Here is a 25,855-nt window from a genome sequence, read left to right on the forward strand (position 1 = left end):
GCTGATGCTTTCTCTACCGCAAAAGCAGCTGCGGCGAGACCTTGTTCGCAAGGGAAATGACCTAACATCACAGGATCTAAGTGGCCGCTGTAAAATGCTACTGGTTTGTAGCCCATGCTTGTTTTTTGAGCCAACACTGCTTTCATTACTGCTGAGTCGCAATGTGAAAATATAAAGAATTGTCGCTCATAGTCTGGGGATGCCAGTACCGGAGCAGTTGATATCGCATCTTTCAATTCATCAAAAGCCTCTTTCATTTCCATTGTCCACCCCAACTTTTTCTCCCCTTTATTAGCTTCCTTTAACGCCTCGAGCAGGGGTCCTATGTATGAGCTGTAATCAAATACCCATGCTCTACAGTAGTTGCACAGACCCAGGAACTGCTGCAGTTCCCTCACTGTTTGTGGCACTGGTGTGTTTGAAATGGCCTGTGCTCTTTGTGGTGCAATCTTCCTTCCATGTTGGGATATGAGCTGACCAATGTAAAGTACCTGTTCTTGACAGTACTGTAACTTTTCCATGTCTACCTTGTAACCTTTTTCAGCCAATATTGTCAGCATCTTTAATGAGTCCTCTCTGCATGTTCTTTCGTTTGTACTGCAAATTATTATGTCGTCGACATACTGCAACACTGTGCTTTCCACTTCAATGTTACCCAAATCCATCTGTATTACTCTGTTGAAAATTGAGGGTGATTCGCAATACCCTTGTGGCAATCTGGTGTGTTTCCACTTTGTGTTTCTGTAAGTGAAGCTTGTCAGATCTTGTGAGTCTGGGTGCAATGGTATTGAGAAAAAAGCATTTTTAAGGTCGATCACTGTAAATCGTTATGCTTCTGCTGGAATGCCACACAATATTGTGGCCGGGTTTGCGGCTATGGGGTATTCTGCTTCTACTATGTTGTTCAAGGGCCTGAGATCCTGTATGAAGCGCCAAGACCCCCCTTTAGCCTTGCGCACTGGGTATACAGCCGTGTTACATGGTGATTCTGAGGGGACCAATATCTCATTATCTATAAGGGCCGTTATGGTTTCATATATGCCCTCATCTGCCTCTTTTGATAGTGGGTACTGTTTCACTCTGGGGAGTATTGCACCTTTTTTCAATTTTATCCTTACTCCCCCTATACTTTTTATGCACCCCACGTCATAGGGGCTAGTAGTCCATAATGATGTGGGTACTTTTGTCATATCCTCCTCAAAGAAGGGAACTGGGGTGGATGTAGGTGCCTCAAGTGCCATTGCAATTTTCTGTGCTACTTGTTTGTACGCCACTCTTAGCCATATTTCCACACTCATCATAAACACCATTTCACCTTCCTCCTTTTCTTCTGAAACCAGCTCCTCATCTGACACCTGGGTGAGTCTACATCCTTCTGCTAGTGCTATTACTGCCCTCCATGCTCTTCCTTCTCTGTCTTGGGCATGTACAGCAATGTAATCAGCTGTTGCTATAATGCTCTCAATGTCCACTGGAACCACCTTTCCTTCTGGTTCATTGACTGGTGTTTCTGGTCTCAACAAATAGGCTGCTGGTCTCCTCCAGATCTTTCCCTCTATCCCTGGCATCCATGCAAATGCCATGTCTGTCCCGTACTGTAAGAGTTCGCCATCTACTGGCTCAGCCCTAATCGCTGTCTGTCCGCAGTATGCTTGCATAATCTGTCGTGCTGTGAGCATGTTAATCCCTGGAGTAGAGCAAATTATGCCGTCCTCCGTAAAGGAGATCGTCATATTCAACCTGTTCATTATGTCTCTCCCCAGTATATTTACTGGGAGGCACTATAATATAAAAGTGGAACTGACATGTCATAATCTCCTATAGATAAGGGAATGTTATCAGTAAAAGGAACCAACCGTCTAGCCCCAGAGAATCTTTGGGTGTTCATGGCTTCGCCCGACATCTTAAATTTACCTTCCCTTATGCAAGACCGGGTTGCCCCGGTGTAAACAAGGAATGATAATTTTTTGTCGCCTATCGTTACCTCTATGCGTGGTTCCTCCGCACTATTAGGTGTTACTGACATGATGGGACACACCAAGGCCGTCTGTTGGCTGTCCTATTGAGGGTACAACTATTGACCATTTCCTGTGTAAGGGTTGTGTCCCAGGACCGTCACCCTACCCAGTTGTGTTTGTTGTGCTTGGGGTTGTTGTGTTATCGCTACCTGTTGTTGTGGCAGTGAATATGTCTGTGGCTGTTGTTGTGTTATTAGTTGTTGCTGTTCATTTCCCTGTTGCAACGTCTGCTGTTGCTGTATGCCCTGCTGTTCCTGTGTGGGCCTTGGTTGTCCCTGTTCGCTCCATGATGGTGTTCCTGGTCTTACTCTACACGTGCGTGACATATGCCCTAATAATCCACAACTCCAACACACCGGTGGTTCCCTACTCTGCCATGGAAAGGTCCCTGTGTTGTCCTGGTATACTGGTTGCCCGGTGGGGTAGGAATTTCTAAGTCCTCCCACCTGCTGTTGTGTGTTATATCCGTATCCTCTCCCTCTCATAATTCCTCCTCTTCCCCTGTTGTAATTATAATACCCAGATCCTGGCATTGAGTATCCTCCTCCCATGTTGGTCGTGTATGGTTGGAGTGGCGGAACCTGTTGTGTTATAGTCTGCGAGGGTGGTATTTGGGAGGGATCTTGTGCAGCCACTACTTGTGTGGGGCTTTGGGTCATTGATGTAGCTGTAGTTATTAGTGCCCCTTCCATTGTGTATTTAGTATTTTTTTCTGTACTAGTTTAGCCTCTTCCGTTTTCCTGTCCTCTTCCTTTTGTTTCATTTTTCCTTGCCATGTCCTGCAATGATGCACTATTGTCAGTTGTATTTCTGGCCATGCTTTTGCTTCCATTCCCACTACTTTCTTCAGTTGTTTCTGAACTCCTTCTGGGAGCCGTTGTACTAGTATATGATAAAATATTGCTGGTGTTTTGTCCCATTGTTCTCTAGTTTCCATGCGCCATTTCTCTTGGATTTCCTGGATATAATCAACAGGATCTTCGTTCTCACACATCTTGCGTGAAGTAATTGCTCCTATGTCTGATGTGTCTGGGTACTGCACCCTCAGTGCCTGCCACAGTGCATGTCTGCAGTTTGCGAATGGTGCCCCATCGTGCGATGTGTTTACTATTGTTACCCCAGGGAATCCTGCTCTCTTCCAAATGTCATCCGCTGCATCCCCTAATATCGATATTAGAAGGCCCTTTACATCTCCCACTGCCAGTTTCTGTCCTGCGGTGTGTTTTTCCATTTCATATATCCATTTACCCGCACCTCCACTTAATGATGGGAGCCTGCACTTTATATTTTCTTTGTCTGTATGCTTCCAAGGGACGTACTGTGGTGTAACCCCTCCCCTCTCCAGAAGTGGCATTAAGTTGTGTCTCGTTTTACCCTTTGGGTTCCATAAAATCGAGTCCTCACACCCCTCCTCTTCTTCCCTCTCTCCTACATCGTCAATTTCGTCCGTATTTCCCCTGCTCGTAACTCTTTCTTCTCCATCTTTTCCCCTTCTTCCATCATTTCCTGTATTTAATGTGGGCATGTGTATTCGTCCTTCCTGCCTGCGTCTAGGGAGGTCTCTAAGCCGACCTACATAGGGTGTCAGTTCGTCTGTGAAGGGCGCAAGTTTGATTGTACGTAATGAGCGTGAGGTGGTTGAGCATGTAGGGTGGGATGGGAGAGGGTGTGATGGTGACAGTGTGGCTTCATGTGTCTGTCTTTCCGCTATTCCTTGCTCTTCCTCCTCATTTCTCTCCAGTTCATCCTTTCTCCTACGGATCCATGGTGAGTCTGTGTTGGTCCGTGTGATGTATAGTTTATCTAACCTTTCCCTTTCACTGTTTCTTCCTTCCTTCTCCATTCCTTCTTCTTCCTCACTACAAAAGTCATTCATAAACTGCACCCCCCACTCTGTCTTTTTTCCCTTGATTGTTACTGTTTTTAAGTCTATTAGGTCCGGTTCTCCCTTTTCTCCTTTACCAACCGCTCCCCTTTGCGCTGATGTTGTTGCTGCTTCTGTGTCTCTATATACATACCCCCTTACTTCATTCTCCCTTCTCCTATCTTCTCTTTCCCCTTCATTTCTCTCCTCCATCTCCCTACCATTTTCCTCCCTTTTCCTTTTTAATTCCTCCATTACTTCACTACTCACCTTTTCCAATATCCTTTCATCCTCTTTCTTCCTTTCCCATCTCACCCTCTCCCTTTCTAATATACTCTCTATCACCCTCCCTTCTTCGTATTTCTTAGTCGTTTCTGATAGTAATATCTTCTTCCACATTACCATTTCTCTTTCTTTCTCTTCTTCTTCCCTTTTCCTCTCTCGTAGCACTGCTCTTGATACCCTTTCTGCTGCTGCTTTTACCCTTTGCTCCTCAGTTCGTTCCCTTATTTTTTCAATTCGTTCTTACCTTCTTTCCTTTCCCTCGCTCTCTCTCTTTCTTCCCTCTTGAGCTGTTTGATCAGTTCATTCTGCTCATCCCCTAACTCTGCTAGTCGTTCCTCCAAAATCTCTTCCTTTTGCCGTAACAGCTCTTCCCCTCTCATTCCACTCTCCCTGATATTATCCTTGTCTGTTTTCCTTACTACCTCCTTCTCTTCTCCTGTTAATGAACCTCGTAATTTTAATAGTATCTGCGCAGCTACCCACTCATCATGTCCTATTTCCACAGTTTGTTCTTCTCCAGTCTTCCCCTCCCCTGCTGGCATCTTCCTATGAGCCACATATGGTGGCGGCCTGTATGCCGGGTTCGAGTACCCCTCAGCCGCCCTTAACTGTCCTCTTTCTATTTCTCCTAATTCTCTTAAAGGGTACAACCCCCCTCCCTCTGTTTTCACTACCTTTGCTAGGGGTATATCGTTGCTCGGTTCCTTTTTTATTTCATTTTCTTTTGAGTTATTATTCTTTTCTCCTCCCTCTTGTCCGATCCCTGTGTTCTTTGGGTCTTCACTCCCCTTTTTCCCATCCTCTCCTTCCTCCTTAATCTCTTTTTCTTCCGGTATTTCCCCCACAGTGAACATTCCATTTGGTCCTGGTTGGGACCCTTGGAACATCCTCCATAAGTTAAACACCTCCACGTGGTTTGTCAACTTCTTCCCTTTGTATGTATTATGCAGATGGTTTAATAGTGAATGTTGGGCATATGGATCGAAGCTGCCATTAGGCGGCCATGGTGTTATCATTTTGTTGTCCGTCCCCTGTGTCCATTCTATGCTATACTTGATCAGTTTCTCCCTATGGGGTGACAGTGTTGTACATATGTGTTGTAGTGGGGTAGTGAGGGTGTTCCCCCACCCTCCCAATCCTGTCCCGTATGACATAGTAGCGCTTCACTTGTTAGCCTTCCCCTATTTGGTAGCTATTATCTTACTAACACTTACAATACACAGCCTTATACCTTTACCTGGCCCCGTTAGTTTGGGGACTTGCGATAGTCCGCTAAGGAAAATTATTAAAATATAGTATTTACATTTGTATATTTTCTTCTTTCTTTCTTCCTTTACACAACACCCTTACGGCCCCCTGCGGCCGAGGCGCAAGTAGCCCCCTGCGGCTGCGTACCCCTTGTGACGTTCTTATACAGTCGTCCTATTTTTATTTGCTCCTCCTCCTTATTCTACACTTGCCGTGGCCGGCGTTCTCTGTGCGCAGCCACGTCCCCCGTTTCGCCTTTCCCCGATCAACTCATTACCGTTTATCTCTGTTTCCACTCCCTTACCACAGTTCTCTTCCCCACCACTCTCAGAAAGAAAAATGCCTTGTGCTCGGGATATCCTATGAAAGGCCCTACTGGTGACGTCACCGTTCGCTTCAAACTACTGGTAAGTTCTTCATATATTCTTTAAGTCCAAAATACACTTGCAATCTACCCCCGTTAACCTCACAGCTGTCTTCCTGTCACTCCTGGAACAAGGTAATCAATAATATAATCTGACTGCGCACGCTGCGTCGCCTCGCGTTTGATACGCCACTCGACAGGAGGGCTTAACCAGCCAATTATCTTCCGTATTGGGCAACTAACTAGCTACCGCCTACAGGGAAACGTCATCTACCTATCGAGTTTCTTGCTCGAACAATAGGGATCCTCATCTACTCATTGATCAATAAATGCCAACTCGTAGGAAACCACACACACACCCTTACACGTAGTCGCGACCTAGGCCAATCAGTGTCTACGAGCGGCCGCACGTGATGTTTTCGTGCTCCGCCCCCCTCTCTCGCGTAACGTAGCCGACTGCTCTCGCACTCGTTCGGCTACCATTCATTTCATTGTCTACACTAAATTGTCAAACCTTCGCCGCGCACCTGTGCAACACCTCCCACCTCCTGTATTTAATTCCTCCCCCCTCCCTCACAATTTCACATTGCTTGTTGTGCGTGGCATGCTCACCAAGTTCTCTTGATGCGGGGCTGCTCGACTGCGTGCACCCCTCCAAGCGGCTCCCCACCTCCCCTCGTCTGGACCACGTCTGGACACTCGCCAACCGCAGGCGGGATACTTCTCAACCGGCTCCCGAAAGCCAATATCCGGATTGCGCTGTCCGGTCTTCTCGCAGTTCCGCGATGGTCCTCAGAAGGGGGCAACGGCAGAGGGGGCCGCGCCGCCGGGCCTCCTCGCAACAGAAGTACCTGGAAAAAATAAAAATAAAAAAGCAGATCTTAAACAGATCTCAGCAGTGCCTCCAACTTGTCGGGGGGAAATTCTGCCGGGGTCAGCCGGGCCGTCCGCAGACCTCCGGGCAGGGAGGCCCCAACTCCTCCTGTATATCCCAAAAGAGATAGAGTATGAGACACACGCAAGAAGCAAGGTAACTCTGCTGTTTATTAGACAAAACGGTAGGGATTGGTCAAGGAGCGTACGCGTCCGTCCTGACACACACAATTGTGGGGCTCGCAGGTCCTTTTTACCTTAGTATGGCGCGCTACTTGCATCACCTTGGAAAGTTTAGCAAAAAACCTATTTCCACTCTGGATTGGTTACTCGAGTGGTAGGGTTAATATAGCATACATATAGAGAACGGTATTAGTGGTTGAGGGTTAGTCAGGTGGTATACCTGGGCTGTCCCTTCAATTTGATACATGAAAATTGTTACATGAAGACCTCTGAGGATTGGTCAATGTTAATGGCGTCAGTGATAAGAGCCCCATGTTCTGATTGGTCCGCTCGCGAACCTCCCAGTCTGGGACTATCGCTGTTCCCAGCTCGCGGTGCACCTGTCCTTTGCAACAATGTTTTACTATGGGTAGGTGTAAACAATGTGAGGATTCATTCGTATGTTGGGAGGTCGACTACTCCCACTGCTGCAGATGTCCAATGAGTCTTTTAATTGTATCTGCCTGTGTCTTGAAACGTGGGATTCAGGCATCTCCTTCCTCCTGGGCTTGGCGTCCTGTCAAGTTTGGCTTTGTCACGTGAGGTGGGACCGTGTTTGAGGCAAAATTCAACACAATTAATATTGTTTTTCCTACTGTGTGCCCAGTTTATCTTGCAGGTGCGACCTTGGCGTCGGCTTGCGGCGTGCAAGATTGCAACATCGTGCCCTTGGCGGTGTGCTTTCTCCGGGCTCATTTTGCAGGGTCAGCAACCGAGCTCTTGCTCCTTCAATGTTCATGGAAGCTTTTGCTTGCAGCCTACTTGGGCCTGGTGCATAGATGGAACCGTTTGATGCAGAGCGCTTTAGGTTACGGTATCATATTGCTCTATCCTCAGTATCGTGTCTCCGTTATATTCTTCATTATGGTACATGGTTCTTAGAAGAAGCGTGAGCAAGACTTTTTAGATAAGTTCATTATGCGTCTTGCGTTTCTGCATTTTGAGAGCCTATGTGGAAAATAATAAAGATGCATGTCCGTGGGTATGTCTGTCGCCTACGTCATAGCACTGAGTATGTTCTTCGTGTGGATTGGTGTGGGAGTGTCCGGTGTGCATGTTTGCACAGGTGTGCTGACCGTTGGCTAGGTCGTCATGGCATCTCTAACGACGTGTAGGTTTAGTCGAGTTGATCCGTGCCGCAGGTGTCGGCATGGACAGGGCGGGCTGCTGGGCAGGTAGGTGGGCACATCCGTATGTTCCTGTACCAGGGTATTTGGTCGTCTGGTAGATAGGCAAACTCCTCTCGTGGCGGGTGTCTAGGCCGTGATCCTCTAGGCCAAGGGCGAGGGGGGAAGGGCGGGAGCCTGTTCTTCCATTCTCCCACTTCACCCTCTTCAATAGATCCTGTTAAAATGTATTTCAACCCAATGCACTGTAAGAAACAATAGGATATATCATCATTTCATTTACAAAACAATGAACAATTGGGTTTAACTATTCTCTTAGCACAAAATCAACAAACTGCAGTAGAGAAGCAGTTACATTTTGCCGAATTTGTGCATTTGACAAAAGATTTTTTTCCATGTTCCAAGATCTACATGTGATATGAAATGTATGAATTCTTGCAATGGAAACCTCACTGTATTTTACCAACGCAGATAAAGGACATCTTTTGTACCCCTTATACTTATAAGGAGGGTTTGGTGGCTGAAAATGCATTGCTTTGATGGTGATTGCATGTTGCTTCCACTTTGTACATATTACTGAATAAATAAAGGGGAACATTTCAGAAATTGGGGTATAGCTCAGGGGTAGAGGATTTCACTGCAGATCAAAAGGTCCCTAGTTCAAATCTGGGTGCCCCATTGTCCAACTGTTTTACCTGTAGAAATATTTTTTTAAATAAATTGAAGTAAACATTTACAATCTTAGCATGTTATGTAAGGAGCAACACATTTCTACATTTGAAATACTCCTGATCATCACCTGAAACATAGGGTAAACACCATTAAGCTGTTTTGGATTTCTTCATATGATACAAGCTGTGTTGTACATTCACCCAAGTTCTACTGGTGATATTATCAGTTTGAAATAGTCCATTGGAAGCTCATATGAATGTTATAAAACTGTGGTGGAAACCAATAATATGCCCTTAATGAAATGTGTTAATTTGTACAGCTGACCATAAGTAAACGGATGTCATTAGTTCTACAAGTTCCATACAGTCACTCACTCTATCACCTTTTTAAAAAAGGGCAGTTTTCAGCATTCAAGGGTTTAACTCAGTGGTAGAGCGTAGGAGTGCAGTTCAAGAAGTCCCTGTTTCATAACCATATACCCTTGTCAATAGATCCTGTTAAAATGTTTTTCAGCCCAATGTATTGTAGGAAACAAAAGGATATATCACCATTTCATATAAAAAACAATGAACAATTGGGTTTAACTATGCTCTTAGCACAAAATCAACAAACTGCAGTAGAGAAGCAGTTACGTTTTGCAGAATTTGTGCATTTGACAAAAGTTTTTTTTTCCATGTTCCAAGATCTACATGTGATACGAAATGTAGAAATTCTTGCAATGGAAACCTCACTGTATTTTACCAAGGCTGATAAAGGACATCTGTTGTACCCCTTATACTTATAAGGAGGGTTTGGTGGCTGAAAATGCATTGCTTTGATGGTGATTGCATGTTGCATGTTGAATAAATAAAGGTGCAAAATTCAGAAATGGGGGTATAGCTCAGGGGTAGAGCATTTCACTGCAGAGCAAAACGCCCTTAGTTCAAATCTGGGTTCCCCCTTGTCCAACTGTTTTACCTGTAGAAATATTGTTTTAATTAAATAAATTGAAGTAAACATTTACAATCTTAGCATTTTATGTAATGAGCAACACATTTCTACATTTGAAATACTCCTGATCATCATCTGAAACATAGGGTAAACACCATTAAGCTGTTTAGGATTTCTTCATATGATACAAGCTGTGTTTTACATTCACCCAAGTTCTACTGGTGATATTATCAGTTTGAAATAGTCCATTGGAAGCTCACATGTATGTTATAAAACTGTGGTGGAAAGCAATAATATGCCCTTAATGAAATGTATTAATTTGTACAGCTGACCAGAAGTGCTCTGATGTCATTAGTTCTACAAGTTCCATACAGTCACCCACTCTATCACCTTTTTAAAAAAGGGCAGTTTTCAGCATTCAAGGGTTTATGTCAGAGGTAGAGCGTAGGAGTGCAGTTCAAGAAGTCCCTGTTTCATAACCATATACCCTCTTCAATAGATCCTGTTAAAATGTTTTTCAACCCAATGCACTGTAAGAAACAATAGGATATATCATCATTTCATATACAAAACAATGAACGATTGGGTTTAACTATGCTCTTAGCTCAAAATCAACAAACTGCAGTAGAGAAGCAGTTACATTTTGCAGAATTTGTGCATTTGACAAAAGATTTTTTTTCCATGTTCCAAGATCTACATGTGATACGAAATGTATGAATTCTTGCAATGGAAACCTCACTGTATTTTACCAAGGCAGATAAAGGACATCCTTCGCACCCCTTATACTTATAAGGAGGGTTTGGTGGCTGAACATGCATTGCTTTGATAGTGATTGCATGTTGCTTCCACTTTGTACATATAACTGAATAAATAAAGGTGAACAATTCAGAAATGGGGGTATAGCTCAGGAGTAGAGCATTTCACTGCACTTCAAAAAGGTCCCTAGTTCAAATCTGGGTTCCCCCTTGTCCAACTGTTTTACCTGTAGAAATATTTTTTTAATTAAATAAATTGAAGTAAACATTTACAATCTTAGCATTTTATGTAATGAGCAACACATTTCTACATTTGAAATACTCCTGATCATCACCTGAAACATAGGGTAAACACCATTAAGCTGTTTAGGATTTCTTCATATGATACAAGCTGTGTTTTACATTCACCCAAGTTCTACTGGTGATATTATCAGTTTGAAATAGTCCATTGGAAGCTCATATGAATGTTATAAAACTGTGGTGGAAACCAATAATATGCCTTTAATGAAATGTATTAATTTGTACAGCTGACCAGAAGTGCACTGATGTCATTAGTTATACAAGTTCCATACAGTCACCCACTCTATCACCTTTTTAAAAAAGAGCAGTTTTCAGCATTCGAGGGTTTATTTCAGTGGTAGAGCGTAGGAGTGCTTTTCAAGAAGTTCCTGTTTTATAACCATATACCCTCTTCAATAGATCCTGTTAAAATGTATTTTTTAACCCAATGCACTGTAAGAACCAATAAGATATATCATCATTTCATATACAAAACAATGAACAATTGGGTTTAGCTATGCTCTTAGCACAAAATCAACAAAATGCAGTAGAGGAACAGTTACGTTTTGCAGAATTTGTGCATTTGACAAAAGTTTATTTTCCATGTTCCAAGATCTACATGTGATACGAAATGTATGAATTCTTGGAATGGAAACCTCACTGTATTTTACCAAGGCAGATAAAGGACATCTTTTGTACCCCTTATACTTATAAGGGGGGTTTGGTGGCTGAAAATGCATTGCTTTGATGGTGATTGCATGTTGCTTCCACTTTGTACATATTACTGAATAAATAAAGGTAAACATTTCAGTAATGGGGCTATAGCTCAGGGGAAGAGCATTTCACTGCAGATCAAAAAGGTCCCTACTTCAAATCTGGGTGCCCCCTTGTCCAACTGTTTTACCTGTAGAATTAAATAAATTGAAGAAAACATTTACAATCTTAGCATTTTATGTAATGAGCAACACATTTCTACATTTGAAATACTCCTGATCATCTCCTGAAACATAGGGTAAACACCTTGAAACTGTTTAGGATTTCTTCATATGATACAAGCTGTGTTTGACATTCACCCAAGTTCTACTGGTGATATTATCAGTTTGAAAATAGTCCATTGGAAGCTCACATGAATGTTATAAAACTGTGGTGGAAACCAATAATATGCCCTTAATGAAATGGATTAATTTGTACAGCTGACCAGAAGTGCACTGATGTCATTAGTTCTACAAGTTCCATACAGTTACCCACTCTATCACTTTTTTAGAAAAAGGGTAGTTTTCAGCATTCAAGGGTTTAACTCAGTGGTAGAGCATAGGAGTGCAGTTCAAGAAGTCCCTGTTTCATAACCATAAACCCTCATCAATAGATCCTGTTAAAATGTTTTTCAACCCAATGCACTGTAAGAAACAATAGGATATATCATCATTTCATATAAAAAACAATGAACAATTGGGTTTAACTATACTCTTAGCACAAAATCAACAAACTGCAGTAGAGAAGCAGTTACGTTTTGCAGAATTTGTGCATTTGACAAACGTTTTTTTTCCATGTTCCAAGATCTACATGTGATACAAAATGTATGAATTCTTGCAATGGAAACCTCACTGTATTTTACCAAGGCAGATAAAGGACATCCTTTACACCCCATATACTTATAAGGAGGTTTTTGTGGCTGAAAATGCTTTGCTTTGATGGTGATTGCATGTTGCTTGCACTTTGTACATATTACTGAATTAATAAAGGTGAACTTTTCAGAACTGGGGGTATAGGTCAGTGGTAGAGCATTTGACTGCAGATCAAGAGATCCCTAGTTCAAATCTGGGTGCCCCCTTGTTCAACTGTTTTACCTGTAGAAAATTTTTTTTATTAAATAAATTGAAGAAAACATTTACAATCTTAGCATTCTATGTAATGAGCAACATATTTCTACATTTGAAATACTCCTGATCATCTCCTGAAACATAGGGTAAACACCATGAAACTGTTTAGGATTTCTTCATATGATACAAGCTGTGTTTTACATTCACTCAAGTTCTACTGGTGATATTATCAGTTTGAAATAGTCCATTGGAAGCTCATATGAATGTTATAAAACTGTGGTGGAAACCAATAATATGCCCTTAATGAACTGTATTAATTTGTACAGCTGACCAGAAGTGCACTGATGTCATTAGTTCTACAAGTTCCATACAGTCACCCACTCTATCACCTTTTTAAAAAAGGGCAGTTTTCAGCATTCAAGGGTTTAACTCAGTGGTAGAGCGTAGGAATGCAGTTCAAGAAGTCCCTGTTTCATAACCATATACCCTCATCAATAGATCCTGTTAAAATGTTTTTCAACCCAATGCACTGTAAGAAACAATAGGATATATCATTATTTCATATAAAAAAAACAATGAACAATTGGGTTTAACTATACTCTTAGCACAAAATCAACAAACTGCAGTAGAGAAGCAGTTATGTTTTTCAGAATTTGTGCATTTGACAAACGTTTTTTTTCCATGTTCCAAGATCTACATGTGATACGAAATGTATGAATTCTTGCAATTGAAACCTCACTGTATTTTACCAAGGCAGATAAAGGACATCCTTTGCACCCCATATACTTATAAGGAGGTTTTGGTGGCTGTAAATGCTTTGCTTTGATGGTGATTACATGTTGCTTGCACTTTGTACATATTACTGAATTAATAAAGGTGAATTTTACAGAACTGGGGGTATAGCTCAGTGGTAGAGCATTTGACTGCAGATCAAGAGGTCCCTAGTTCAAATCTGGGTGCCCCCTTGTTCAACTGTTTTACCTGTAGAAATATTTTTTTATTACATAAATTGAAGAAAACATTTACAATCTTAGCATTCTATGTAATGAGCAACATATTTCTACATTTGAAATGCTCCTGATCATCTCCTGAAACATAGGGTAAACACCATGAAACTGTTTAGGATTTCTTCATATGAGACAAGCTGTGTTTCACATTCACCCAAGTTCTACTGGTGATATTATCAGTTTGAAATAGTCCATTGGAAGCTCATATGAATGTTATAAAACTGTGGTGGAAATCAATAATATGCCCTTAATGAACTGTATTAATTTGTACAGCTGACCAGAAGTGCACTGATGTCATTAGTTCTACAAGTTCCATACAGTCACCCACTCTATCACCTTTTTAAAAAAGAGCAGTTTTCAGCATTCAAGGGTTTAACTCAGTGGTAGAGCATAGGAGTGCAGTTCAAGAAGTCCCTGTTTCATAACCATATACCCTCTTCAATAGATCCTGTTAAAATGTTTTTCAACCCAATGCACTTTAAGAAACAATAAGATATATCATCATTTCATATACAAAACAATGAACAATTGGGTTTTACTATGCTCTTAGCACAAAATCAACAAACTGCAGTAGAGAAGCAGTTACATTTTGCAGAATTTGTGCATTTGACAAAAGATTTTTTTTCCATGTTCCAAGATCTACATGTGATACGAAATGTATGAATTCTTGCAATGGAAATCTCACTGTATTTTACCAAGGCAGATAAAGGACATCCTTCGCACCCCATATACTTATAAGGAGGTTTTGGTGGCTGAAAATGCTTTGCTTTGATGGTGATTGCATGTTGCTTGCACTTTGTACATATTACTGAATTAATAAAGGTGAACTTTTCAGAACTGGGGGTATAGCTCAGTGGTAGAGCATTTGACTGCAGTTCAAGAAGTTCCTAGTTCAAATCTGGGTGCCCCCTTGTTCAACTGTTTTACCTGTATAAATATTTTTTTTATTAAATAAATTCAAGAAAACATTTACAATCTTAGCATTTTATATAATGAGCAACACATTTCTACATTTGAAACACTCCTGATCATCTCCTGAAACATAGGGTAAACACCTTGAAACTGTTTAGGATTTCTTCATATGATACAAGCTGTGTTTGACATTCACCCAAGTTCTACTGGTGATATTATCAGTTTGAAATAGTCCATTGGAAGCTCACATGAATGTTATAAAACTGTGGTGGAAACCAATAATATGCCCTTAATGAAATGTATTAAGTTGTACAGCTGACCAGAAGTGCACTGATGTCATTAGTTCTACAAGTTCCATACAGTTACCCACTCTATCACCTTTTTAGAAAAAGGGTAGTTTCCAGCATTCAAGGGTTTAACTCAGTGGTAGAGCATAGGAGTGCAGTTCAAGAAGTCCCTGTTTCATAACCATAAACCCTCATCAATAGATCCTGTTAAAATGTTTTTCAACCCAATGCACTGTAAGAAACAATAGGATATATCATCATTTCATATAAAAAACAATGAACAATTCGGTTTAACTATACTCTTAGCACAAAATCAACAAACTGCAGTAGAGAAGCAGTTATGTTTTGCAGAATTTGGCATTTGACAAACGTTTTTTTTCCATGTTCCAAGATCTACATGTGATACGAAATGTACGAATTCTTGCAATGGAAACCTCACTGTATTTTACCAAGGCAGATAAAGGACATCCTTTACACCCCATATACTTATAAGGAGGTTTTGGTGGCTGAAAATGCTTTGCTTTGATGGTGATTGCATGTTGCTTGCACTTTGTACATATTACTGAATTAATAAAGGTGAAATTTTCAGAACTGGGGCTATAGCTCAGTGGTAGAGCATTTGACTGCAGATCAAGAAGTACCTAGTTCAAATCTGGGTGCCCCCTTGTTCAACTGTTCTACCTGTAGAAATATTTTTTTATTAAATAAATTGAAGAAAACATTTACAATCTTAGCATTCTATGTAATGAGCAACATATTTCTACATTTGAAATACTCCTGATCATCTCCTGAAACATAGGGTAAACACCATGAAACTGTTTAGGATTTCTTCATATGATACAAGCTGTGTTTTACATTCACCCAAGTTCTACTGGTGATATTATCAGTTTGAAATAGTCCATTGGAAGCTCATATGAATGTTATAAAACTGTGGTGGAAACCAATAATATGCCCTTAATGAACTGTATTAATTTGTACAGCTGACCAGGAGTGCACTGATGTCATTAGTTCTACAAGCTCCATACAGTCACCCACTCTATCACCTTTTTAAAAAAGAGCAGTTTTCAGCATTCAAGGGTTTAACTCAGTGGTAGAGCATAGGAATGCAGTTCAAGAAGTCCCTGTTTCATAACCATATACCCTCTTCAATAGATCCTGTTAAAATGTTTTTCAACCCAATGCACTGTAAGAAACAATAAGATATATCATCATTTCATATACAAAACAATGAACAATTGGGTTTAACTATGCTCTTAGCACAAAATCAACAAACTGCAGTAGAGAAGCAGTTACATTTTGCAGAATCTGTGCATTTGACAAAATATTTTTTTTCCATGTTCCAAGATCTACATGTGATACGAAATGTATGAATTCTTGCAATGGAAACCTCACTGTATTTTTCCAAGGCAGATAAAGGACATCCTTCTCACCCCATATACTTATAAGGAGGTTTTGGTGGCTGAAAATGCTTTGCTTTGATGGTGATTGCATGTTGCTTGCACTTTGTACATATTACTGAATTAATAAAGGTGAACTATTCAGAACTGCGGGTATATCTCAGTGGTAGAGCATTTGACTGCAGTTCAAGAGGTCCCTAGTTCAAATCTGGGTGCCCGCTTGTTCAACTGTTTTACCTGTAGAAATTTATGTTTTATTAAATAAATTGAAGAAAACATTTACAATCTTAGCATTTTATATAATGAGCAACACATTTCTACATTTGAAATACTCCTGATCATCTCCTGAAACATAGGGTAAAAACCTTGAAACTGTTTAGGATTTCTTCATATGATACAAGCTGTGTTTGACATTCACCCAAGTTCTACTGGTGATATTATCAGTTTGAAATAGTCCATTGGAAGCTCACATGAATGTTATAAAACTGTGGTGGAAACCAATAATATGCCCTTAATTAAATGTATTAATTTGTACAGCTGACCAGAAGTGCATTGATGTCATTAGTTCTACAAGTTCCATACAGTTACCCACTCTATCACCTTTTTAGAAAAAGGGCAGTTTTCAGCATTCAAGGGTTTAACTCAGTGGTAGAGCATAGGAGTGCAGTTCAAGAAGTCCCTGTTTCATAACCATATACCCTCATCAATAGATCCTGTTAAAATGTTTTTCAACCCAATGCACTGTAAGAAACAATAGGATATATCATTATTTCATATAAAAAAACAATGAACAATTGAGTTTAACTATACTCTTAGCACAAAATCAACAAACTGCAGTAGAGAAGCAGTTATGTTTTTCAGAATTTGTGCATTTGACAAACGTTTTTTTTCCATGTTCCAAGATCTACATGTGATACGAAATGTATGAATTCTTGCAATTGAAACCTCACTGTATTTTACCAAGGCAGATAAAGGACATCCTTTGCACCCCATATACTTATAAGGAGGTTTTGGTGGCTGAAAATGCTTTGCTTTGATGGTGATTACATGTTGCTTGCACTTTGTACATATTACTGAATTAATAAAGGTGAACTTTACAGAACTGGGGGTATAGCTCAGTGGTAGAGCATTTGACTGCAGATCAAGAGGTCCCTAGTTCAAATCTGGGTGCCCCGTTGTTCAACTGTTTTACCTGTAGAAATATTTTTTTATTAAATAAATTGAAAAAAACATTTACAATCTTAGCATTCTATGTAATGAGCAACATATTTCTACATTTGAAATGCTCCTGATCATCTCCTGAAACATAGGGTAAACACCATGAAACTGTTTAGGATTTCTTCATATGATACAAGCTGTGTTTTACATTCACCCAAGTTCTACTGGTGATATTATCAGTTTGAAATAGTCCATTGGAAGCTCATATGAATGTTATAAAACTGTGGTGGAAATCAATAATATGCCCTTAATGAACTGTATTAATGTGTACAGCTGACCAGAAGTGCACTGATGTCATTAGTTCTACAAGTTCCATACAGTCACCCACTCTATCACCTTTTTAAAAAAGAGCAGTTTTCAGCATTCAAGGGTTTAACTCAGTGGTAGAGCATAGGAATGCAGTTCAAGAAGTCCCTGTTTCATAACCATATACCCTCTTCAATAGATCCTGTTAAAATGTTTTTCAACCCAATGCACTGTAAGAAACAATAAGATATATCATCATTTCATATACAAAACAATGAACAATTGGGTTTTACTATGCTCTTAGCACAAAATCAACAAACTGCAGTAGAGAAGCAGTTACATTTTGCAGAATTTGTGCATTTGACAAAAGATTTTTTTTCCATGTTCCAAGATCTACATGTGATACGAAATGTATGAATTCTTGCAATGGAAACCTCACTGTATTTTACCAAGGCAGATAAAGGACATCCTTCGCACCCCATATACTTATAAGGAGGTTTTGGTGGCTGAAAATGCTTTGCTTTGATGGTGATTGCATGTTGCTTGCACTTTGTACATATTACTGAATTAATAAAGGTGAACTTTTCAGAACTGGGGGTATAGCTCAGTGGTAGAGCATTTGACTGCAGTTCAAGAGGTCCCTAGTTCAAATCTGGGTGCCCCCTTGTTCAACTGTTTTACCTGTATAAATATTTTTTTTATTATATATATTCAAGAAAACATTTACAATCTTAGCATTTTATATAATGAGCAACACATTTCTACATTTGAAATACTCCTGATCATCTCCTGAAACATAGGGTAAACACCTTGAAACTGTTTAGGATTTCTTCATATGATACAAGCTGTGTTTGACATTCACCCAAGTTCTACTGGTGATATTATCAGTTTGAAATAGTCCATTGGAAGCTCACATGAATGTTATAAAACTGTGGTGGAAACCAATAATATGCCCTTAATGAAATGTATTAATTTGTACAGCTGACCAGAAGTGCACTGATGTCATTAGTTCTACAAGTTCCATACAGTTACCCACGCTATCACCTTTTTAGAAAAAGGGTAGTTTCCAGCATTCAAGGGTTTAACTCAGTGGTAGAGCATAGGAGTGCAGTTCAAGAAGTCCCTGTTTCATAACCATAAACCCTCATCAATAGATCCTGTTAAAATGTTTTTCAACCCAATGCACTGTAAGAAACAATAGGATATATCATCATTTCATATAAAAAACAATGAACAATTGGGTTTAACTATACTCTTAGCACAAAATCAACAAACTGCAGTAGAGAAGCAGTTATGTTTTGCAGAATGTGTGCATTTGACAAACGTTTTTTTCCATGTTCCAATATCTACATGTGATACGAAATGTACGAATTCTTGCAATGGAAACCTCACTGTATTTTACCAAGGCAGATAAAGGACATCCTTTACACCCCATATACTTATAAGGAGGTTTTGGTGGCTGAAAATGCTTTGCTTTGATGGTGATTGCATGTTGCTTGCACTTTGTACATATTACTGAATTAATAAAGGTGAACTTTACAGAACTGGGGGTATAGCTCAGTGGTAGAGCATTTGACTGCAGATCAAGAGGTCACTAGTTCAAATCTGGGTGCCCCCTTGTTCAACTGTTTTACCTGTAGAAATATTTTTTTATTAAATAAATTGAAGAAAACATTTACAATCTTAGCATTCTATGTAATGAGCAACATATTTCTACATTTGAAATGCTCCTGATCATCTCCTGAAACATAGGGTAAACACCATGAAACTGTTTAGGATTTCTTCATATGATACAAGCTGTGTTTTACATTCACCCAAGTTCTACTGGTGATATTATCAGTTTGAAATAGTCCATTGGAAGCTCATATGAATGTTATAAAACTGTGGTGGAAATCAATAATATGCCCTTAATGAACTGTATTAATTTGTACAGCTGACCAGAAGTGCACTGATGTCATTAGTTCTACAAGTTCCATACAGTCACCCACTCTATCACCTTTTTAAAAAAGAGCAGTTTTCAGCATTCAAGGGTTTAACTCAGTGGTAGAGCATAGGAATGCAGTTCAAGAAGTCCCTGTTTCATAACCATATACCCTCTTCAATAGATCCTGTTAAAATGTTTTTCAACCCAATGCACTGTAAGAAACAATAAGATATATCATCATTTCATATACAAAACAATGAACAATGGGTTTTACTATGCTCTTAGCACAAAATCAACAAACTGCAGTAGAGAAGCAGTTACATTTTGCAGAATTTGTGCATTTGACAAAATATTTTTTTTCCATGTTCCAAGATCTACATGTGATACGAAATGTATGAATTCCTGCAATGGAAACCTCACTGTATTTTACCAAGGCAGATAAAGGACATCCTTCGCACCCCATATACTTATAAGGAGTTTTTGGTGGCTGAAAATGCTTTGCTTTGATGGTGATTGCATGTTGCTTGCACTTTGTACATATTACTGAATTAATAAAGGTGAACTTTTCAGAATTGGGGGTATAGCTCAGTGGTAGAGCATTTGACTGCAGTTCAAGAGGTCCCTAGTTCAAATCTGGGTGCCCCCTTGTTCAACTGTTTTACCTGTATAAATATTTTTTTTATTAAATAAATTCAAGAAAACATTTACAATCTTAGCATTTTATATAATGAGCAACACATTTCTACATTTAAAATACTCCTGATCATCTCCTGAAACATAGGGTAAACACCTTGAAACTGTTTAGGATTTCTTCATATGATACAAGCTGTGTTTGACATTCACCCAAGTTCTACTGGTGATATTATCAGTTTGAAGCTCACATGAATGTTATAAAACTGTGGTGGAAACCAATAATATGCCCTTAATGAAATGTATTAATTTGTACAGCTGACCAGAAGTGCACTGATGTCATTAGTTCTACAAGTTCCATACAGTTACCCACTCTATCACCTTTTTAGAAAAAGGGTAGTTTCCAGCATTCAAGGGTTTAACTCAGTGGTAGAGCATAGGAGTGCAGTTCAAGAAGTCCCTGTTTCATAACCATAAATCCTCATCAATAGATCCTGTTAAAATGTTTTTCAACCCAATGCACTGTAAGAAACAATAGGATATATCATCATTTCATATAAAAAACAATGAACAATTGGGTTTAACTATACTCTTAGCACAAAATCAACAAACTGCAGTAGAGAAGCAGTTACATTTTGCAGAATTAGTGCATTTGACAAAAGATGTTTTTTCCATGTTCCCAGAGCTACATGTGATGCGAAATGTATGAATTCTTGCAATGGAAACCTCACTGTATTTTACCAAGGCAGATAAAGGACATCCTTCGCACCCCATATACTTATAAGGAGGTTTTGGTGGCTGAAAATGCTTTGCTTTGATGGTGATTGCATGTTGCTTGCACTTTGTACATATTACTGAATTAATAAAGGTGGACTTTTCAGAACTGGGGGTATAGCTCAGTGGTAGAGCATTTGACTGCAGTTCAAGAGGTCCCTAGTTCAAATCTGGGTGCCCCCTTGTTCAACTGTTTTACCTGTAGAAATATTTTTTTTATTAAATAAATTCAAGAAAACATTTACAATCTTAGCATTTTATATATTGAGCAACACATTTCTACATTTGAAATACTCCTGATCATCTCCTGAAACATAGGGTAAACACCTTGAAACTGTTTAGGATTTCTTCATATGATACAAGCTGTGTTTGACATTCACCCAAGTTCTACTGGTGATATTATCAGTTTGAAATAGTCCATTGGAAGCTCACATGAATGTTATAAAACTGTGGTGGAAACCAATAATATGCCCTTAATGAAATGGATTAATTTGTACAGCTGACCAGAAGTGCACTGATGTCATTAGTTCTACAAGTTCCATACAGTCACCCACTCTATCACCTTTTTAAAAAAGGGCAGTTTTCAGCATTCAAGGGTTTAACTCAGTGGTAGAGCGTAGGAATGCAGTTCAAGAAGTCCCTGTTTCATAACCATATACCCTCATCAATAGATCCTGTTAAAATGTTTTTCAACCCAATGCACTGTAAGAAACAATAGGATATATCATTATTTCATATAAAAAAAACAATGAACAATTGGGTTTAACTATACTCTTAGCACAAAATCAACAAACTGCAGTAGAGAAGCAGTTACGTTTTGCAGAATTTGTGCATTTGACAAACGTTTTTTTTTCCATGTTCCAAGATCTACATGTGATACGAAATGTATGAATTCTTGCAATGGAAACCTCACTGTATTTTACCAAGGCAGATAAAGGACATCCTTTACACCCCATATACTTATAAGGAGGTTTTGGTGGCTGAAAATGCTTTGCTTTGATGGTGATTGCATGTTGCTTGCACTTTGTACATATTACTGAATTAATAAAGGTGAACTTTTCAGAACTGGGGGTATAGGTCAGTGGTAGAGCATTTGACTGCAGATCAAGAGATCCCTCGTTCAAATCTGGGTGCCCCCTTGTTCAACTGTTTTACCTGTAGAAATATTTTTTTATTAAATAAATTGAAGAAAACATTTACAATCTTAGCATTCTATGTAATGAGCAACATATTTCTACATTTGAAATACTCCTGATCATCTCCTGAAACATAGGGTAAACACCATGAAACTGTTTAGGATTTCTTCATATGATACAAGCTGTGTTTTACATTCACTCAAGTTCTACTGGTGATATTATCAGTTTGAAATAGTCCATTGGAAGCTCATATGAATGTTATAAAACTGTGGTGGAAACCAATAATATGCCCTTAATGAACTGTATTAATTTGTACAGCTGACCAGAAGTGCACTGATGTCATTAGTTCTACAAGTTCCATACAGTTACCCACTCTATCACCTTTTTAGAAAAAGGGCAGTTTTCAGCATTCAAGGGTTTAACTCAGTGGTAGAGCATAGGAGTGCAGTTCAAGAAGTCCCTGTTTCATAACCATATACCCTCATCAATAGATCCTGTTAAAATGTTTTTCAACCCAATGCACTGTAAGAAACAATAGGATATATCATTATTTCATATAAAAAAACAATGAACAATTGGGTTTAACTATACTCTTAGCACAAAATCAACAAACTGCAGTAGAGAAGCAGTTATGTTTTTCAGAATTTGTGCATTTGACAAACGTTTTTTTTCCATGTTCCAAGATCTACATGTGATACGAAATGTATGAATTCTTGCAATTGAAACCTCACTGTATTTTACCAAGGCAGATAAAGGACATCCTTTGCACCCCATATACTTATAAGGAGGTTTTGGTGGCTGAAAATGCTTTGCTTTGATGGTGATTACATGTTGCTTGCACTTTGTACATATTACTGAATTAATAAAGGTGAACTTTTCAGAACTGGGGGTATAGCTCAGTGGTAGAGCATATGACTGCAGATCAAGAGGTCCCTAGTTCAAATCTGGGTGCCCCCTTGTTCAACTGTTTTACCTGTAGAAATATTTTTTTATTAAATAAATTGAAGAAAACATTTACAATCTTAGCATTCTATGTAATGAGCAACATATTTCTACATTTGAAATGCTCCTGGTCATCTCCTGAAACATAGGGTAAACACCATGAAACTGTTTAGGATTTCTTCATATGATACAAGCTGTGTTTTACATTCACCTAAGTTCTACTGGTGATATTATCAGTCTGAAGTAGTCCATTGGAAGCTCATATGAATGGTATAAAACTGTGGTGGAAACCAATAATATGCCCTTAATGAACTGTATTAATTTGTACAGCTGACCAGAATTGCACTGAAGTCATTAGTTCTACAAGTTCCATACAGTCACCCACTCTATCACCTTTTTAAAAAAGAGCAGTTTTCAGCATTCAAGGGTTTAAATCAGTGGTAGAGCATAGGAATGCAGTTCAAGAAGTCCCTGTTTCATAACCATATACCCTCTTCAATAGATCCTGTTAAAATGTTTTTCAACCCAATGCACTGTAAGAAACAATAGGATATATCATTATTTCATATAAAAAAACAATGAACAATTGGGTTTAACTATGCTATTAGCACAAAATCAACAAACTGCAGTAAAGAAGCAGTTACATTTTGCAGAATTTGTGCATTAGACAAAAGATTTTTTTTCCATGTTCCAAGATCTACATGTGATACGAAATGTATGAATTCTTGCAATGGAAACCTCACTGTATTTTACCAAGGCAGATAAAGGACATCCTTCGCACCCCATATACTTATAAGGAGGTTTTGGTGGCTGAAAATGCTTTGCTTTGATGGTGATTGCATGTTGCTTGCACTTTGTACATATTACTGAATTAATAAAGGTGAACTTTTCAGAACTGGGGGTATAGGTCAGTGGTAGAGCATTTGACTGCAGATCAAGAGATCCCTAGTTCAAATCTGGGTGCCCCCTTGTTCAACTGTTTTACCTGTAGAAATATTTTTTTATTAAATAAATTGAAGAAAACATTTACAATCTTAGCATTCTATGTAATGAGCAACATATTTCTACATTTGAAATACTCCTGATCATCTCCTGAAACATAGGGTAAACACCATGAAACTGTTTAGGATTTCTTCATATGATACAAGCTGTGTTTTACATTCACTCAAGTTCTGCTGGTGATATTATCAGTTTGAAATAGTCCATTGGAAGCTCATATGAATGTTATAAAACTGTGGTGGAAACCAATAATATGCCCTTAATGAACTGTATTAATTTGTACAGCTGACCAGAAGTGCACTGATGTCATTAGTTCTACAAGTTCCATACAGTCACCCACTCTATCACCTTTTTAAAAAAGGGCAGTTTTCAGCATTCAAGGGATTAACTCAGTGGTAGAGCGTAGGAATGCAGTTCAAGAAGTCCCTGTTTCATAACCATATACCCTCTTCAATAGATCCTGTTAACATGTTTTTCAACCCAATGCACTGTAAGAAACAATAAGATATATCATCATTTCATATACAAAACAATGAACAATTGGGTTTAACTATGCTCTTAGCACAAAATCTACAAACTGCAGTAGAGAAGCCGTTACATTTTGCAGAATTAGTGCGTTTGACAAAAGATTTTTTTTCCATGTTCCAAGAGCTACATGTGATGCGAAATGTATGAATTCTTGCAATGGAAACCTCACTGTATTTTGCCAAGGCAGATAAAGGACATCCTTCGCACCCCATATACTTATAAGGAGGGTTTGGTGGCTGAAAACGCTTTGCTTTGATGGTGATTGCATGTTGCTTGCACTTTGTACATATTACTGAATTAATAAAGATGAACTGTTCAGAACTAGGGGTATAGCTCAGTGGTAGAGCATTAGACTGCAGATCAAGAGGTCCCTAGTTCAAATCTGGGTGCCCCCTTGTTCGACTGTTTTACCTTTAGAAATATTTTTTTTATTAAATAAATTGAAGAAAACATTTACAATCTTAGCATTTTATATAATGAGCAACACATTTCTACATTTGAAATACTCCTGATCATCTCCTGAAACATAGGGTAAACGCCTTGAAACTGTTTAGGATTTCTTCATATGATACAAGCTGTGTTTGACATTCACCCAAGTTCTACTGGTGATATTATCAGTTTGAAATAGTCCATTAGAAGCTCACATGAATGTTATAAAACTGTGGTGGAAACCAATAATATGCCGTTAATGAAATGTATTAATTTGTACAGCTGACCAGAAGTGCACTGATGTCATTAGTTCTACAAGTTCCATACAGTTACCCACTCTATCACCTTTTTAGAAAAAGGGCAGTTTTCAGCATTCAAGGGTTTAACTCAGTGGTAGAGCATAGGAGTGCAGTTCAAGAAGTCCCTGTTTCATAACCATATACCCTCATCAATAGATCCTGTTAAAATGTTTTTCAACCCAATGCACTGTAAGAAACAATAGGATATATCATCCTTTCATATAAAAAAAAACAATGAACAATTGGGTTTAACTATACTCTTAGCACAAAATCAACAAACTGCAGTAGAGAAGCAGTTATGTTTTGCAGAATTTGTGCATTTGACAAACGTTTTTTTTCCATGTTCCAAGATCTACATGTGATACGAAATGTATGAATTCTTTCAATGGAAACCTCACTGTATTTTCCAAGGCAGATAAAAGACATCCTTTGCACCCCATATACTTATAAGGAAGTTTTGGTGGCTGAAAATGCTTTGCTTTGATGGTGATTACATGTTGCTTGCACTTTGTACATATTACTGAATTAATAAAGGTGAACTTTTCAGAACTGGGGGTATAGCTCAGTGGTAGAGCATTTGACTGCAGATCAAGAGGTCCCTAGTTCAAATCTGGGTGCCCCCTTTTTCAACTGTTTTACCTGTAGAAATATTTTTTTATTAAATAAATTG

The 25,855-nt window shown here is 39.0% G+C and overlaps 7 non-coding genes across 7 annotated transcripts; all 7 read left to right on the forward strand.

Annotated features, from left to right (window-relative positions):
- Positions 1 to 13,350: 13,350 nt before the first annotated feature.
- On the forward strand, positions 13,351 to 13,422 carry TRNAC-GCA (transfer RNA cysteine (anticodon GCA)). Its single transcript has one exon. It is a non-coding gene; the product is annotated as a tRNA-Cys (tRNA).
- A 4,695-nt stretch (positions 13,423 to 18,117) lies between these two features.
- On the forward strand, positions 18,118 to 18,189 carry TRNAC-GCA (transfer RNA cysteine (anticodon GCA)). The gene has a single exon. It is a non-coding gene; the product is annotated as a tRNA-Cys (tRNA).
- An 881-nt stretch (positions 18,190 to 19,070) lies between these two features.
- On the forward strand, positions 19,071 to 19,142 carry TRNAC-GCA (transfer RNA cysteine (anticodon GCA)). The gene has a single exon. It is a non-coding gene; the product is annotated as a tRNA-Cys (tRNA).
- Positions 19,143 to 20,022: 880 nt separating this feature from the next.
- Positions 20,023 to 20,094, forward strand: TRNAC-GCA (transfer RNA cysteine (anticodon GCA)). The gene has a single exon. It is a non-coding gene; the product is annotated as a tRNA-Cys (tRNA).
- An 869-nt stretch (positions 20,095 to 20,963) lies between these two features.
- TRNAC-GCA (transfer RNA cysteine (anticodon GCA)) lies at positions 20,964 to 21,035 on the forward strand. Its single transcript has one exon. It is a non-coding gene; the product is annotated as a tRNA-Cys (tRNA).
- A 1,838-nt stretch (positions 21,036 to 22,873) lies between these two features.
- Positions 22,874 to 22,945, forward strand: TRNAC-GCA (transfer RNA cysteine (anticodon GCA)). Its single transcript has one exon. It is a non-coding gene; the product is annotated as a tRNA-Cys (tRNA).
- Positions 22,946 to 25,736: 2,791 nt separating this feature from the next.
- TRNAC-GCA (transfer RNA cysteine (anticodon GCA)) lies at positions 25,737 to 25,808 on the forward strand. The gene has a single exon. It is a non-coding gene; the product is annotated as a tRNA-Cys (tRNA).
- The last annotated feature ends 47 nt before the right edge of the window (positions 25,809 to 25,855 follow it).

The sequence above is a fragment of the Ambystoma mexicanum genome, chromosome 4q (assembly GCF_040938575.1).
Source record: "Ambystoma mexicanum isolate Mex_15411 chromosome 4q, UKY_AmexF1_1, whole genome shotgun sequence".
NCBI classification, from domain to species: domain Eukaryota; kingdom Metazoa; phylum Chordata; class Amphibia; order Caudata; family Ambystomatidae; genus Ambystoma; species Ambystoma mexicanum.